Below are 15,163 nucleotides of genomic sequence, written 5' to 3'. Positions count from 1 at the left end.
ACGAGGCGTGGAATTTTATCAAGTAAGAAAAGTTGGACTCGACCTAAAGGACAGGCACACTGGGACGTTACTCTGGTGGGGATGTTAATTGCCGGATAGCCGGAGGGAGCGACATTATGTTGTTCCCTCTTATTTTTGTTTGTTCCCTGATTCTTTGGCCATGTTTTCGGCTTTTATAGAGCTCGGCCGCAGAAGGAGGAGAGGGGCCCTAATGTTCTTTGGGGGCCGTTGAAGCAGATAAGGTGGGCTTTTCACAGGAAGGGAGGGGCCCGAGAAATGAGGCATCGGAATAATTGGAGACAGAGGCGGGAGCGGCCGGGGTCAGCATGGGTCTGCTGACTCATGGAAGTGTAATGGGGAGAGAGCCAGTGTCAACCGGGTGCTTGACTTGGGGGTTTAGGATCACGGGGCTGCTGGGGGGGTGGGGGGGGGGGCGGCGGGATGCTGCTTTGCTGACAGAAAAGGAGCCAATATGGGGGAACAGAGGGAGAGTCGGGGGGCGGCCTCCAATGGGAGGGCTCGAGTAAGCGGGGGACGGGGCTCGTGGCTGGCCGAAAAAGGGAGATGGCTAGTCGGCAGGGGAGGGGTGGTTAGCCCCCCATCCAGGCTGATCACGTGGAATGTGCGGGGCCTGAATGAGCCGGTTAAGGGGGCTCGCGTGTTCTCGCACCTAAAGGGGTTAAAGGCAGACGTAGCCATGCTACAGGAGACACACCTAAAACGTCCAGACCAAACAAGATTGAGAAAGGGGTGGGTGGGCCAGGTGTTCTATTCAGGGCTGGATTCAAAGACCAGAGGAGTAGCAATCCTGGTCAGCAAATGTGTGGCTTTTGAGGCAGGGAGTATTGTGGCTGCCAAGGGGGGCAGATACATAATGGTGGGCGGGAAGCTGCAGGGGACTCAGGTGGTGCTAGTGAACATTTACGCCCCGAACTGGGACGACGTGGAATTCATGAGACGCATGCTGGGTAAAATTCCGGACTTAGACTCACACAATCTGATTATGTGGGGGGTGACTTTAACACAGTTATAGACCCTGTATTGGACCGGTCAAACCCCAGGTCGGGGAAGCAACCAGCGGTGGCTAAAGAACTGAGGGGATTCATGGAACAGGTGGGGGGCGTAGACCCGTGGAGATTCGCCTGACCGAGGGCCAAGGAGTTCTCTTTCTTTTCCCATGTCCACAAAGTTTACTCCCGTATAGATTTCTTTGTGATGAGCAGGGCATTAATCTCTAGGGTGGAGGGGGCAGAATACTCGGCCATTGCAATCTCCGATCATGCTCCACACTGGGTGGATTTGCGTCTTGGGGAAGAGAGAGGGCAGCCTCCACCATGGAGGCTAGATGTGCGGCTGCTAGCAGGTGACGAGGTTTGTGGGCGGATAAGGAGGAACATTAAAAATGACCTGGAAACTAATTAAAAGGGGGAGGTAGTGGCGTCCACGGTGTGGGAGGCCCTGAAGGCAGTTAACAGAGGGGAGTTAATCTCTATCAGGTCCCACAGAGAGAAGAAAGAAAGAGCAGAGAGGGAAAGGCTAGTCGAGGAGATACTCAGTGTAGGCAGGAGTTACGCGGAGACTCCCAAGACGGGGCTACTGAAAGAGTGCCGGAGGCTGCAGGTGGAATTCGACCTGCTGACCACTGGGAAGGCGGTAGCACAGCTGAGGAAGGCCAGAGGGGCTGTCTACGAATACGGGGAGAAAGTGAGTAGAATGCTGGCGCACCAACTTCGCAAGAGGGAGGCAGCCAGGGAAATTGGGGAAGTGCGTGATAAGGAGGGCAACACGGTCATGGAACCAGAGGGTTGAACAAAGTCTTTAGGGCGTTTTACGGTAAATTGTATGAGTCAGAGCCCCCGCCGGGAGGGGAAGGGATAAAGCAATTCATGGACCAACTGAGGTTTCCGAAGGTTGAAGAGGATCTGGTGGAAGGACTGGGGGTTCCGATAGAGCTGAAGGAGATGGTAAAGGGTCTAGGGAACATGCAGTCGGGTAAGGCCCCGGGGCCGGACGGCTACCCTGTAGAATTCTACAAGAAACTTTCGGAGCTGCTGTGCCTACTCCTGCTAAGGACCATTAATGAGGCCAAAGAGAGAGGGACCCTCCCCCCAACAATGTCACAAGCTTCGACAGAGGGGGGTGGAGAGAGCCTCAGTTTGGACCCCGATACGCAACAATCACAAATTTTTCCCGGGCAAGATAGATGGAGGGTTTCAAAGCTGGCATAGGGCAGGCATTGAAAGGATGTTCATAGAAGGGACCTTTCCCAGCCTGAAAGCGCTTGAAGGGAAATTCAGTTTGCCCCCTGGAAATGCCTTCAGATACCTTCAGGTACGCGCATTTCTCAAAAAACAGGTGGTGACATTTCCGCTGCTCCCCCACGCAGGATACATGATAGGGTGGTCTCCGGAACTTGGGTAGGGGAAGGGAAGGTGTCGGACATCTACCAGGAACTTCAGGAGGTGGAGGAAGCCCCAGTGGAGGAACTTTAGGGCACGTGGGAGGAGGAGCTAGGCGGGAAGCTGGACGTGGGCCTGTGGGCGGATGCCCTAAACAGGGTCAATTCCTCTTCTTCATTTGCCAGGCTTAGCTTAATCCAGTTTAAGGCGGTCCACTGGGCACACATGATGGCAACCAGGATGAGCAAGCTCTTTGTGGTTGAGGATAAATGTGCAAGGTGTGCGGGAAGCCCTGCTGATCATGCCCATATGTTCTGGGCATGCCCGGCTCTTAAGGGATTCTGGCAGGAACTTGCTTAGGCAATGTCCAAGATAGCGATCTTTGGTGTGTCAGACGATCCGGGAGTTCAGGAAACGAAAGAGGCCGACATATTGGCCTTTGCCTCCCTGGTAGCCCGGAGACGGATCCTTTTAATGTGGAGGGACTCGAAGCCCCCGAGTGTGGAGACCTGGGTTAGTGACATGGCTGGGTTTCTCAGTCTCGAGAAAATAAAGTTTGCCTTGAGAGAGTCCATGACGGGGTGGCAGCCATTCCTCGACTTTCTAGGAGAGCAGTAAAGATCAGCGGGGGGGGGGGGGGGGGGGGGGGGGGGGGGGGGGGGGGGGGGGGGAAATTGTTACGTAATATTGTTCTTTTCTCTGTATATATGGTTAACATTTATTTTGTTATGTTAAATGTTGCGAATGGTTATGCAAAAATTATGTTTTGATAAAAATTTGAATAAAAATAATTTTACAAAAGAATAAAACAACCTTCAAGTGCTGGGCCACTACTTCAACAACCTCTGCTTCCTAAACTCCTGATTTCAAATCAACCCTTAATTCTTCTGCCACAGCCTTCAATTTAACTTTTGTTAACAGTTTTCCAAGCCACTCTTCAGAACGGTCTGAGCACTAAAGGTAACCATGCTGATTGTCACTAAATACCACAAAAGTAAATGTGAAGCCTTTTTGTGAAATTATGGAAAATTCCAGTGTCCCCCTTTTTAGGTCTCAACATTTCCTGATGCCGGATGAGCCTTCAAGTTATGATCGCCTTGGACCAATAACCTTTGAAAGAAAGCAATCACCATGAAGCCAATGGAAATAATTTTTTTTTCACAGATTAACAAACCAACCGAAATCAACATAATTCAAACATTAATTAACAGGTGAAGGATATTTCAAATAAAAGGTTAAATTTCACTTTAAATAATATATAAAACAAAGGTACACCTCACAAAGTATGCATTCTCAAAGCTCAGCCTCAGCTTTGTCGAGTCTTTCACTTCTCATTCATTATTTTCGCCCATTGAGTTGCATTTGCTGGCAGCTGTGTCCCATTCAACAACCTCGGAGATGGTTAAAACAGACAACGTCTATGTCTACAAACCCTCTCTCTATTGGGCCATGATGGTGCTGATGGCACTGAATCTCCATCCCTTTAAATGTTTCTTTGGGCTGTAGCAACACTCAAACAACAGCAATAGGTCTTGTCCAATCCTTCCTTTCTTCAGTCCTCTGCTCCTTCGAACTGTAAACCAAACAATAATAACACAGTAAGAAGTCTTACAACACCAGGTTAAAGTACAATAGGTTTGTTTCGAATCACTAGCTTTAGGAGCGCAGCTCCTTCCTCACGTGAACACGCTCCGAAAGATAGTGATTTAAAACAAACCTGTTAGACTTTAACCTGGTGTTGTAAAACTTCTTACTGTGCCCACCCCAGTCCAACGCATCTCCACATCAATAATAATGTCCAATGTCTTTGGACATTGAGATAGAGGATCAGCCATGATCATATTGAATGGTGGAGCAGGCATCGAAGGGCTGAATGACTGATTCCTGCTCCTATTTTCTATGTTTTCTATAATTGATCTATTCTCAGATACCTGCCTCAACACCAGGATTTGTTGTGAAGGCTGCCAAATAGATGAATTTCCATTCACAGAGAACCTTGCTGGTTTCCTATTTACACAAATTCTCAGTGCTCCGAATTGCCGAAACGAATAACACTATTTAACACCACTGCAATTAGCTTTTTATTTATCCTTTCCTTCTTATTAGTACCTCTCCATAGCAAATCAGGTCACATGAGCATTCCTTGGAACCAAATCATGTCATAATCAGGAAACCAATTCATCCTCTTTCAGAATATTCCCCAGCCACGTTTAAAGAGACATAGCAGAAAAGAAAATACAGGCATTTTTCCGCAGACCTTTCCTAAAGCACTTGTTATTTGGATTTTTAAATGTTTAATTTTATTCTATAGTATTCATATTAGGTATGAATAACCCTACTATGAAGAGTGGAGTATCTTTATTACTATAACACAGGTTTTGCTTCAGTATGAGTTCATGGTGTACGAGTTGAAATTACACTTCAGCCAATGTAATAGAAATATTCACAAGCTTAACGCTTACTTGAATAATTGAATGCATGAAAGAGAAAATATTTAAGTCACAAAAGGAAATAGTACCAGTTATTCTTTGGTCCTATGTCTATCATCCAAAAATCTGCTGGTCTTGCCTTAGCTCACAGCAAGTCCTGTTCCCCTATTACCCCTGCTCCTTGCTGACTTACAATGACACATAGTCACATCCTTGTTTTCAAATTCCTCCAAGGCCTTATCCCTTCCCGTATCTGCAATCTCATCCAAACCCTACAACTCTCCGAGGTATCTGCACTCCTCTAATTCTGGCCTCTTGTGCATTCTCAATTATACTTCCTCTGGCACTGGTGGCCGTGCCTTGAGTTGTCTAGGTCCCGAGTTCTTGAATTCCCTAAATATATCTCTCTACCTTTGTAACTCGCTTTCCTCCTTTATAACACTCCTTCAAGCCTACCTCTTTGACCATCTAACCCAAAATCTCCTTATGTGGTTCAGTGTCATACGTTGTCTTGTAACACTGCTCTGAAGTGCCCTGGGACAATTTATTACCTTAAAGGTGCTGTGTAGACATGTTGCATGTTGCTGATCCCAAGTTAATCACATTAAAATTAGCAACACTGTCTACACTACACAAATGTCTCACATATACAGATGATTTTAGCATTAGTCGCTAAAGATCCTCCCAATACAAAGATCAATTTTGACCTGACAAATAAACCTGATTGTGACTCCACATTTTCTAGAAATGAAGCTGCAACATTGTACAGTTTCTTTCACTTCATTGTATGTTAAACATGCTGACTATTTTGGTGAAGCTATCTTCTAATTTAAAACCCCCCCAGAATGAAATCACAATACTAAACATAGGAAATCCCCGATAATTCAGCCCTCTTTCCAATAAATAGCTCAACCTGGCAGTGTTGGGGTCTATTTCGAGTATAGGAGTCATTTAACGCCTCATAAGTGCAGGGATTCATGCATTTATTACTTAGTTATCTTCTTTAACTATATTTGTAAATATATGTGAGGAATTGCAAAAGCATTGAAGCATGTTACATTGAAACTGGATAAATACATGAGCGTACATAAAACATATACAGAACATCTTAAAAGAAACAAATCCTTTAGCAATGATGTTTTTAGTTAAAACATCACCTCTGTAATTAAGAATAAAATATAGATGGCATGTTGTGTGATAACTGAATTACCTGCACATTTTCATTAGCTTTTGCTGATAAAGCAATTTGTTCAATTCACTGCACATTGGTGGTTTTCTGGTCTGTTTAAATCTTTGAACAACTGTCACAAAACTATCATAAGGTTTGAAAGACAACTGTTGTGTTGGTCTGCTACGCTTACTTTTACTATTTAGATGCCAATACACGAGCTACTGGAGGTGCTTTCGAATTTTGTCGCCATTTTAATTTCAGCAGGAAAGTTTGTTTTATTAAGAACTTACAGTTAATAATATGATACTCTCTCCGTCATTCTTTCAGCTACGCAATATAAAAAGTCTAGTCACACAAAAAATACACATGGAAATTATTGTGTAGTTTCACAATTTTTTTTGCATTCTTATTAAAATGCTTAAAACAGGATACAAACTATTGTTTAGAGACCTTACACAGTAACAACCGAATTTTACATCTTGAATAGAAGTAAATCACCTCAGGACAAGAATTACCAATAAACTTCAATTTAACAGGTTTCAAATTGAGCACTGAAGTCTGCAGACCTGAATGTATTGCATCAGATCAAAATTATATTCAAAAAAACATTTGGTTTAGAAACTAAAGCAAGTGTAAACCCAAGAAGGCAGATATATCTGAAAAAGATGTTGCCGCAAACTACAAATGCAATACTTTTGATCTGCTGCAAGTGCGGGGAACCGTAAATAATTAGTTCCTGGGTAATTATGAACCAATGGAAATGTTCAGCAATATTTTCAAAGGTGTCTGCAATTCCTTCGGCCTTGTTTGCCTTCTCTGGTGTGACTTTCAGTCATTTCAATAGAATTATCCTACACAAGGGGTTTGAGCAAAATGCTTTCCATGCAACCTTAAATAGTGTAACTGTATTCTGCAAGCCAACATCATTTTCCAAATGCACAGATTTAAAAGAACACATTGAAGGCGTATCTCCACAAATAGTTTATACAGAATTCAAAAGAGTAATAGAACTCAAAGAGAAAAACACAACTTCAACTAAAACTTCACCTTAGTTGGAACACAGCAGTACATACAAGTCTTGTTTGTTTACTCCAAGCATAGTATCCCCTTGTGCAAGCAGCAAATGAACATTCCCAGCTTTCAATGACAATTATTAAAATCATGACAATGACACATAAAATGCAAAATATTCATGATCACATGAGTTTCCAGTCTGTGATAATTGTAAAACATAAGTATGATCAGTCAAAAGTTGAATGTGGTTCAAGAGGCTTTTAAGTCGATCAAAACAATGTTTTTTTTCAGTAACTATCTGAATTAATAGATTTCCAGAGCTTTGAATTTTATATATCTAGATATTTTTCAATTAATCACATGGTCAAGTAATGATAGTGATAGATGTAAGCAATTAAGAATATCCTAACATTCTAGAATAAAGTTAGCCCATTTTTAAAACGCTTTATGTGAGACGAGAGTTACATATTATCACAAGAAAATGAAAACTGCATTTTGATAAAGACCAATTCATTTTTAAAGTGTTTTTAAAAATTGTACCAGCTGGTAAATGTGGGTTCAAAAATTATTTGTTCTATCAGTTTGACATAATCATAACCTGTTTTATAGCCATGCCCTTAATAACAGGAATTGAGTTTTATAAGTCCTGAGAATTACTTAGCAGATCTAAAGACAGCAAACTTTTCTCTACAACGTTAACAGCTTTATGAGATTTATATAAAAAACAACAATATTTTCCTGCAAAATCTTACTGTGCTTCAAACTAAATATCAGTCGGGGTTTATTTAAAATGCAATGACACACTTAAGTATTTACGGCTTCATAGGTACAAGCTGAACTGAAACACTTTTACTGAAAGAGAAAGAAATCAAATCACACCTAAATTGCATATTCCACACAAAACTGACCAACATTTTCTTCCTTATTAAAGTTCACTCTCAACTCAGTGTTAAACATTATTCACATTTGCCTCAAAATGCTCCTTTGTACTTATTTGGGCACAATAATCTACCCAATATTCTTAATTTATAACATTAAGTATATTTTGCACTACAGCTAAGCTTTAAGGTACACTTTCATAAAAGAGCATGTGCAGAAGGAAAGCAACTGGGCAACCCACATAACAAGCTGCTTGCTTTAAACACCATGCATCAATCTATTCCATACAGCAGCTCTGTAGTTTCATGGCATTAGCCTACAGAACTAAATGGGACAGGAAAACCTTCCCTCTTTTACACACTGTGCGTACCTGTTGTTACAATGAAAACAGAAGTCAGGTTCTCAAAACAATCCAAAGCCCTGAAGGAGAAAAACTGATTTCGGACACAGAAGAGCCCAGTCTGTGGTATTCTGTTTCCTCCAGAAGCCTGATAAAGAGGCACCACCGTGGTAGCCTCTCACTGGCTGTGTCCCGTGAATGAAGCAGACTTTCAAGAAGTCAGCAAACATTTTGCCAACTCATGAAATGGCCTCAGATTGCAAACACCGACAGTTGGTCTTTAAAATGAAACTCGATTTTAAATAGATATGTTATGCTGTATCGAGCACGGCATCGCACCAGTTAGTAATAATATTTCTGACAACCAAGTTATGAGGATAAACTTACAAATAAACAAATTAAAGATGAAGGGAGTTGACTGCTTAGCGGATTGTTGCAAATTATTTATTGTATGTTACTAGCAGTAAATGTTTTAAGCACACTTAACTGTTTTTAAAAACGAGCATATCTAATATACATAAAGAAGAAATTAAGATAGATTTTTCTTAAATATTTCAGTTGAATTTTCTAGGTCTACCTTTATATCTGTAATGATTTCAAATGGATCTGTAACTTAATCCTCCTTCCGTAGATCTTGACTTCCTTCTAACTAATTGTTAAGAGACATCATTACAGATAAGGTGACATAAATATTTCACATATTTTTTCTCACTGGTTTGCACTGAATAAAAGCAATTTTAAATTCGACTTCAAAGGGATGTGTAGAACATTTGTCCACAATAATAAAATAAGTAGTCAACAATAACGAGCACATTTTCTGCAAACAAGGTAGAGGTACCCTCCAGTACAAAAGGAGAAGAAAACTGCAACGAGAAGACTCACTAAAAAGCATAGCTCATTGAGTCCGACTCTGGACGTAGAATGATTTTTTATCACTTGACACAATGAACTGAAAAATAAGTTCTGTAATTCTAAAGTAACAAGACACTCTTGTCTTACAAATACTGTAACTTATCTCCATAACACAAGCTTGCCTTTCAGCATCAAACCGCATGGATGCATATACCGAGGAACACCAGCAAGCTCAACAATTGTTTCTCACTTTCCCAGAAATGAACTGCATAAGTTAGAAACAATTTTTGTCCCCCTACTGAGACAAAGCTACAAGGAATTACAAAGTTACTTTGGAATTATAATGATAATATATCATCCACTGCAGCTTGCAGTCCGTAATGGAATAAAGGAAACAATTCTCAGGTAAGCTGTTCAATTATCTAGACATTGGGCAGATATGTGAAACAACGGTCTCATTGTTTTACTGGAAACAAAGTGAAAAAATAGAAGGTAAAGTCTTACCAGAAAAACACACAGCTCTTCAGTTAAAACTCCAAAATGTTCATTTTGTTTTCACCTCTGCAAGGAAGATATTAAATTTTGTTTCTATTTTTCTTTACCTTACGGTTCAGTCACCAGTTCAACGTTATAAACGTGCCACAGCTTTTGAATTAGTCAAAGTGGTGATTTTTTTTCAACAGTATTGTTTTTATTTACTCTGCTGATTTTTTCCCCTTTTAAAGCTGTAATCATGTTCCAAGGTTCAGCGCTGTTGATTTAACTTTACCATGAGGATAGTCAGAATAGTAAACAAGTTTCAGACTGACCAATAGCTTTCCACACTCTTCTGTTTATAGCAAGCTGACTTACATTCAGAGGTCACCTCGTCAACAGCTCCTGTCTTTCACTGGATATATAATGTGCTGCATTTATTCCATGGCTCACCAGCGTAGCCACATGCCTGGCCTCTGCTAGCCTGCTGTCACTTTGTGACGCATCTGCTCTTTAGCATGTGAAGTTTCACTCAGAAGGGAATTTAGAATTTTTTTTGCAAGAATGCAATGTAATTTTCATGGAGTCCCTTAAACGTTAATCAGGTTGTATTCAAATTTTTCTTTCAGACAATATGTCTTTTCTTTTACTTTTTTTTTGCTTATTGAAAGAACGTCAATTTTAATGTTCTTAAAAATTGACCATTTATAAATATAATAAATATCTAGGAATTCATTGCAGACGTTACTATAGTTTATGTTTATTTCTTTCACCGTGCAGTGTGAAACTTAATCTTGGAAGAAAGGATCCAGAAATTAATCTTATCTGAAACCAGTTGGAATTTTGTCACAAGGAATCGAATTTCTAGTTAACATTTTCAGAAATTAATTTTTTTTAAAAACTGTTGATGGTAAAGGAACAACGTTCCATTAAGCTTTAGTTCAAAAACAACATCAACAATTGAAAATCTTAAACCACTGAAAAGAATTGAAATAGAGGGTTTGATCTGAAAAAAAAAAAGCTCTGAAACCCACCAAGTTGCAGCATTAAGTGAAGCGGAATAATCTTTTTAATAGCCTTCTTTAAAAATCTTCTGCAAAACCAAACTTATACAAATATCACTGTTTAACTAACCTCACACAAAATCACTGTGCCACCGACTTAAACAAAGGAAAGAAGAGACTGAAGATGGCACCCTTCCTCCATGGTGGAGACCACTGCGACTCCTGTCACAAATGGGGTTTGAGTGAAGGTTACACCTGCAGCACATTTCTGGTTCACTTTTGTCACCACTGCAATGTTTAAGTGACGGAAAATGTCCAAGCTCCATTAAAGCTAATAACACATGATTGATGTGCTGCGTTAGGAAGCTGTGTCAGTACAGATTAGAACATCTGTGCCGTCACTTTGACAACTCAAGCACTTTATTATTAGAAAGGATCTTGGAAGGCTGAAAACTCTCTTAAATGTTTCATAGTTTAAAAAGAAATTGCACTGCATAATGCAGACATATTCAGAAACGCTATCAATTAAAAAAAAGGCCACTTCTGCTGAACGAAAAACAAATTTTTATATTTATTTACGTGAAATATTCATTGACTGGGATACTCCTGATATATTTCAGTTACCATTAATGATATTTTATACCACAGAAAATTAAGTCTCGGCATCTGTGTAAAGTTTTTGAGTACCAGCCGATGGGCACTGTATTCAAAGCCTATTTTAAACTGCTTGCGCTGACAATAAAATGAACAGAATATCTGACTGAGTCACAGTCTGTTTTAAACATACTGTCAACTTCTGAAGGAATGAGCAGTGCGCCGTATTCTGGTGCAGCCGTAGATACAGCCAAAGTCGCCATGCTATTTTATGTCACATCAGTTGCATGAAGGCTATACTAAAAGCAAGAAACATGGCTTACAATACAAAAAGAAAGACCAGTACATCACCTGAGAACAAAAGATGAAGTTCAGGCACAGCATATGCAATTCAATTAGTTTTACAGCAAACTATCAGAGTTGGAAAAGACAGCGTACAAGCAGTGCTGCAGCTAGGACTGCTGGATAAGTCTGCAAACTGTGTTGTGGAAACACATTTCAGCAGTCACCCTGTCTGCAGAAAGAAGCATTTTTGTCTGAAAGCGTCGATCCCTTCAGGAAATACCTAGACTACTAAAAAAAATTAGAATGCTATTAGCTGCAGCCCCTGTCATATTTCTTCAACAGCACACAGGTAAACATCATCCCTCGCCAAGTACTCAAAGATACTGCCAGAATACTAATGGAATACAGGCAAATCAAAGTAATTCATGGAATTTCCTTGGATTTAGCCAAATGTCTACTTTCATTTCTAGTGGTACCATAGTTAATTTAAGCAACAATCCTTTTTGTCAAATAGATTAAAATTTATTTTGTTATCTTTGTTCTGATGATATAATGAAGTTCCACTTCCAAAAACAGTGTGGACCTCTGATACGCAAGAAAGAGGCATGGGTTAGTTATTAATCCTTCAAATATATTTATTATACCTTTAATTGGGCTTCCAAAGTCAATGAGGTTTAGAAACACGTCCAGAAGCAAACATTTTCTGGATGTTTGGTGTAACAAAAGGAGTAAACGAAGGGAAAGTTAAATTAAATAGAGGATAATTCATCCCTGGGTTAAATGTTTCAGCATTGTCTGTTCCTGCTACGCCAAACATTAGTGGTTTCAAAATGTCTTGGCACACTAAGGAATATCTGTGCCTTTATCTGTTCTGTAAGGTTCATTCAAAGTGTGCTGAAAGACAAAAGCCTGACCATGTAAAACAGCAAGAATTGAAATAAAATAACTCCATACTGATACACCTTCACTGCTATATAATAATAATCGCTTATTGTCACAAGTAGGCTTCAAGGAAGTTATTGTGAAAAGCCCCTAAACACCACATTCCAGCGCCTGTTTGGGGAGGCCTGTACGGGAATTGAACCCGCGCTGCTGGCATCGTCCTGCATTACAAGCCAGCTATTTAGCCCACTGTGCTAAACTAGCCCCTTCATACTTGGATGTATTAACAAACATTGCAACATCAGGAGGCTTAAACATTGTATACTAAAGGGATGGGTTTGAAAAATGGAACACAAAAATAATTTTTGTAAAATACCCTTCAAGAGCAGACACTTTTTTGTTAACAGGTCAGCAAGTATGCAACCTGAAGATGGCGCCAAAAGCACTACATCATGAGGTTGCACAGTTCCATTCACTTTTTGGATGCTATTTTTCAGTATTTGGTCCAAAAAATATTTCATTTCACGTGATTCAAGCTTTTTATAACAACTCTTTCATGAATAAAGATAACACATTTCCTTTTAACTATGGCAGCATTAACATGGGGGGGGGGGGGGGAATCTTACACAATCTCTTAATAGTATCAGAACCCTTTTCAGACACTCACACAATCAGTTATTAATAATCAATATACGCACGGTGGATATATCATTAACAGTCACACTGTTCTTTAAATCAACTTTTTTTTAAAAAGCTTGTATGATTGTTACCATGGTTACCTACTTGCAGGCACTGTAACACATTCTCCCTGGAGCCTTTCTGCAAACAAGCAAACCACCTTCCTGACAGGGAGAAATATGACCCACAGCCTGACTCATGTCCTACTGTTTAGGGAAATGTAGCAAAGACTACATTTGATTATTCCAAATCCTCTCCTAACCCACCCGAGAAAAAAAAATCAGGCCATCCCACAATATGCTTCTGAAATAAATTGATTAAAGATTATTGCAATACGAAATTTAAAAAAAAAATTTTTAGCAGAAGATACAAGTCCTGGTTTTGGAAGCAGAACAGACAGAATCCTCATTCATTATTAACCATGTCTTGCGCCTGTGTCAGCGCCTGATAAATAATTTAGATTAATCTCATTACAGAAGATTTCATTACAGGATAATTTAATTAAATGATGAATTGGCTCCCAGATGTCAATGTGTGTGCCATCCTTTAAATAATGCTGATGATGGCATCGGGATTTGCCAGGTTTCAAATCCAGACTGGGGAAAGTGCATTATTTAACATGCTCTGCGCCAAGTTGAGAATGGTCACCCAGGTGCTTTGTTATAGCTAAAAATTATATTTTAAGAGAAAACCCCAAACTTTGCAGGCTATTTTAGAAGTGTAGAAACTTTTAGAAAGTGAAGTGACTGATCATTAAAATGTATTTTTCCTTTATCAAATTCAGAGTTCAATGTGTAAATGTGTAAACTATTTATAAATAATTATCATTAAAACTTTATTTATTGAGGTTAAAATATGGCCGCTTAAATATATATCACAAATTCCAACACAAATTATAACAGGGGTCTTTACCCAGGGGAGGGGGAGGAGAAAATACTTTATTAGCCTTAGACAGAAAACTATTGAATGTTTTGAAGTTAATGAGATGACAGGTAAATCATATTTAATCACAGAATATTCATACACTTGGTCCAAAAAATATATTGTGCTGAAAATATTCCCTTTTAAAAGTAAGCCAGAGAATATGGAGAGGATATAGCTCATCAAGCTTGGCAAAACTCCACAAATTAGTTTACATTTGACAGTGCACTGATGTATCATAAATATATATGCAAATGAGCCATGTGGTTCTGAGGAGAAAAGGCTTTGTGAGGGTAACTGCAATGTGTACTGAAGTAACATATCTCTTCATACACCAGTGGTTGTTTTGAGTATTTTATCTTCTTTGTAAAGTAAATTTATGCTTCTTGGGAAAACAATTCACTTGGTTTTTGCATCACAAAATAGTGATGAACACTTTACTAAATTTACATCAATGGGCCCACTAAAAAATTGTGTTTAATTCTATATTTGATTAATTATGGCATGACTCAAAATATGCCACAGTGTTATATGGCAATCATGCGCTATGCTGCATGAAATTAAATGTAAAATCTCTATAACCTCTTAAAATTACTGTTTTCCCTCAATTTTAGGCACTGACCTATAACCTTAACAAAATGGCAAGTAAACATTACAAATCCATGTTTCTGCCAAACCTCCTCTGCAACTTGCATCTGCAGAAGAAACATTTTTACTTTTGCCTGTAAACCAATTCGTCACTAGGAAGACCAGTAGCAAACGCACTCCTACCAATGCAAAGAAACAAAAAACTGCAGTACAAAATCTTGTTGTTTCACTGCTGTTAGATTTATAGTTTGGAAATATACAAAGGTTTAAAATATTACAGAGAAATGCTGTTTGAAATTAATTATCAGCAAATTAAATCTCGTGAATCAGAAATTGTAAGATACTCTTTCAGTGACAGTAGGTAACATAAGTAGTATGTTCTCAGCTTTTCTATTTGATAAAACAACAAGATAAAAACAGGAATCCAGAACAGATGCAATAACAAAATGGTGGGTGAGAAATCCAATTTCTCTTACCTTAGATACTGCAGAAGACAGCAATTTAGTTTGTCGGTATGTAACACCACTAATGGTTTGAAATTTCCATTGCCCATGGGTCAACATTATACTTCATTAATCCTTTGCAGGAACTGTAGACTACAGGTAACCTCATCAAATGTTTATGTGGAAGTGTATCAAGCAGTATTTTATTTG

At 39.5% G+C, this 15,163-nt stretch overlaps 1 protein-coding gene across 18 annotated transcripts in view; it reads right to left on the bottom strand.

Annotated features, from left to right (window-relative positions):
• The window catches only part of eya4 (EYA transcriptional coactivator and phosphatase 4), a 758,447-nt gene that overhangs the window by 413,997 nt on the left and 329,287 nt on the right, over positions 1-15,163 (bottom strand). Inside the window, exons 1-2 of one of the 18 annotated variants that reach the window (XM_072499746.1) lie at positions 10,693-10,760; positions 9,589-9,645 (exon numbers count right to left, since the gene is read on the bottom strand). The exons of 11 other annotated variants lie outside the window; for them this stretch is intronic. The gene's annotated coding sequence lies outside the window, so the exon portion shown is untranslated. 6 more of the 18 variants (XM_072499741.1, XM_072499740.1, XM_072499743.1 and 3 more) reach the window with 6 other exon arrangements.

This window comes from Scyliorhinus torazame, chromosome 4, assembly GCF_047496885.1.
Source record: "Scyliorhinus torazame isolate Kashiwa2021f chromosome 4, sScyTor2.1, whole genome shotgun sequence".
NCBI classification, from domain to species: domain Eukaryota; kingdom Metazoa; phylum Chordata; class Chondrichthyes; order Carcharhiniformes; family Scyliorhinidae; genus Scyliorhinus; species Scyliorhinus torazame.
Note: the sequence above shows the minus strand (reverse complement) of the source record. Positions and strands in the feature narration are given on the sequence as shown.